The sequence below is a fragment of the Lipotes vexillifer genome, unplaced genomic scaffold (assembly GCF_000442215.2).
Source record: "Lipotes vexillifer unplaced genomic scaffold, Lipotes_vexillifer_v1.1 scaffold165, whole genome shotgun sequence".
NCBI classification, from domain to species: domain Eukaryota; kingdom Metazoa; phylum Chordata; class Mammalia; order Artiodactyla; family Lipotidae; genus Lipotes; species Lipotes vexillifer.
The window spans coordinates 1075972-1079390 of record NW_006799066.1 but is presented as its reverse complement, the minus strand read 5'-3'; positions in this window follow the sequence as shown (position 1 = coordinate 1079390).

Below are 3419 nucleotides of genomic sequence, written 5' to 3'. Positions count from 1 at the left end.
GGAAAAAAAAAAAAAAAAAAAAAAAAAAGAAATGACAAAGCACCTGTATCTTAGGGCTTTTGTAGGGATTAAATGAGATAATTTGCCTAAAATACATATAGCAAGGATTCATGATGTTAACTATCATTATTGATTTGACTCTTAAAGAAAATTACCTAAAATTATAGAGTGTTAGTTATTATTTAGGATATATCTGCCCTTTCCTTCTGCCTCTGTGTCGTCCTCGGTAACCACTTGTATAAGGTATAAGGCAGACCATTTTCGGTGCTGCTGGAAGGAGTCCTGGGGTAAGAGTGAGTGCACCTGAGTGTTGATACCCGCCTCTCGCTGTGTGGGCTGGAGACAGTTTTCTCATCTGTAACTTGAGAGGCTTGGGCTTGATTTCCTCCAGTTGTATACAGCTCGGACAAGCTCAGGATGTTACGGGAAGGGCCACAGGCTACACTTCTCCTGGAACTCCTGTCTCTGGGGTATGTCTCACAATGGAGTGTTAGATAGGTGTCGCATAAAACAGAAATTCATTCACGTTCCAATTTTTTCCAGCACCAGACCTAATGACAAGTTCCCCTCAAATATTTCAGTCAAAGGAATCAGAACTTTCAAATGAGCTAAGACATAACAAATACTTAGAACAACTTTGGGACAACCATGCAAGTATAAACCACAAAACCACACACTTCCTAGATGTGCGGAGTGCAAAAAAATGTTCCAAGTTATTTGTTCCCTGTAAAAGACAGAATGTGAAATCGACTCAGAAAAACTGACCCAACCCTTATAGAACAGGTTAGATTTGAGTAGTTTACTGACTATATTAAACACAAACCTTGAAAAGCAAAAGGAAAAGATTTAGTAATCCCCAGAATGTTGAAAGAGGGATAATTAATGGGGATGTGACATCATTACGGTGTTTCATCTTTAGTTCTGAAAGTTTTCTGAATTTTAGTCTTCTCGTTTTATTTCTTAACTAAATTTTAAAGCGTTCACTAAACAAAGAATCCTAAAGAGGAAGGCCAGCGGGCAGTGTATATTTAATAATGCTGAGTAATTACGTCTTTGTAAATGACAACTCTTCCAGTCTTGTGTCGCTCACAGGTACACTGAAATGACGGTAGGAGAGTGGTCGTCAAGTATACTTCAAATGTTATTAGACTAAATAAGAAAAGGAGAGATGTCGTGCAAGAGGACTCCCTGATTTAGGCAAGGAAGCTTTCATAGGATTCTGGAGGGAAATGTTTCCTAGAGTGATCAGCTGGCGTTGTTTGCGGATAATAGAATCACCCACCTGCGGCGGCGGTGCTGAACGAATCAACCAACCCTTAGAACGAACCAAGAGCTTCACCAGGTTTAGTCAGTGTGATCAACCTACTGACTAGCAGAAACCAACCAACTAGAAATTTTAATGAAAAATAAAATAAAATCCTTCCTTCATAATAGCAACAAAATCTATGAAGTGTCTAAGAATCCTGAAGTCTTTTGTGAAGAAAACTGAATTTGCGGAGGAACATAGAGGATGACGTGAAAAACAACAGGGAAACGGTCCAGCTCTTGGATGACTGAATAGTTTGTGTCAGTGTCTCTAAAATTAACCCGTGATTGCAATGCAATCATAATCGTGATTAGAAATGGAAGTTTTGAGGAACTTAAACTTATATTAACATGTATATGGAAGAATAAAACATCTAAATCCATCTTGAAAGTAATAGAGAGAGGATTTTCCACACTAGATAATAAAGTATATTATAAAGCCACAGGGGGAAAAAACGTGATATTGGTACAAGAACAAAGAGGCTAATGGAATATTACACACACACACACACACACACACACACACGAAGTTAATATATGATCATGGAGATGGAGAGAGTACAGAATTTTTAGTAGCTGGTAATGGGGAAACTGGTTCACTCTATGGAGAAACGTACCACTGAACCCTTACATAATAGCACTTACAAATATGACATCCGGATAGATAAAATTCTCATTGTGAAAAGTAAAACTACCAAGTCAAGAAAGCCTAGGATAAGATCTTTCTGATAGAGGTTTAGAGACTGACTTTCTAAGTAAAATTAAATTCACCAGAAAAAAAAGCAATCCCAATAGAAAAATAGGCAAAGAAGCTAAACAGGCAATTTACAAACTGAAACCAAAAACGCTAATGAACATGAAGAGATGCTCAAACTCATTCGTAAATAGAGAAATGAAAATAAAACCACAGGACATACATTTACATCTGGCAACAGAAAGATAGACAATGGCACAGGCTGGGGCGGATGTGGAGATAGGGCAACATTGGTTCTGGGCTGGTGTAGGGTAGACTGGTGCAGCACTTCTGGGGAGCAGCCCATCACTGCTCAGGCACAGTGAGTGCAGGCACGCATCGGTGACCCTGCAACCTCATTTCTGAGTGCACATCGTAAGGAAGTTTGCATGGAAGTCCATACGAAGCCATGAATGCAGATGCTCTTTGCAGCATTCTTTGTAGTGATGGAGAGTAGGGGCCAACCTGGTGTCCGTCACTGGGAGAGTGTGTACCTACAATGCGGTGGATGCACGTGGCACATGGAGGCTGGATGATGCTCCCAAAGGTGTCCCTGTCCCAATCCCTGGAACCTGTGACTATTACTTTGAAGATGTGATAACGTTAAGGATCTTGAGGTGAGGAGATTATTCTGGATTATCTGGGTGGGCCTGATGTGATTACAACATCCTTATAAGAGGAAGGCAGGAGGTTCAGAATGAGAGAAAGAGATGCGAGGACAAAGCACAGGCTGGAGTGATGCACTCTGAAGACAGAGGAAGGACCACAGCCAAAGGATACAAGCAGCCATTAGAATCTGAAAAAAAGGCAGCGAAATAGGTTCCAGAAGGGACCAGTCTGGCCAACGCCTTGACCTTAGCCCAGTGAAACTGACTTCAGACTTCTGACCTCCAGAACCATAAGAGAATACTTTTGTGATGTTATAAGCCTTTAGGTGTGTGTAACTTGTTACAGCTGTCATAGGAAACTAATACTCTTGCTGAAATTAAGCAAGAGTTAGAAGCAATGCAGTAACTATACACATAGGAACATAAATTAAGCTTAAGCTTTCAATGTTAAGAGAAAAGGGTTTTTAAAAAATATCATGTTCATGGATTGGAAAATTCAATACTGTTAAGATGTCTTTCTGCTCAAATTGGTAGGTAGACTCAATGCAACCCTAATCAAATTCCCAGCAGGCTTTTTTTTTTTTTTCCTAAAAATTGACAAGTGAATACTAAAATTTATATGGAAATACAAGGGAACTAGAATAGCTAAAACAACTTTGAAAAAGAAGAATTAAGTTGGAGGACTTAGATTACTTGATTTCAGGACTTATTATAGAGCTACAGTAATCAAGGCAGTGTGGTTTTGGCATCAAGATAGACAAACAGATTAATGG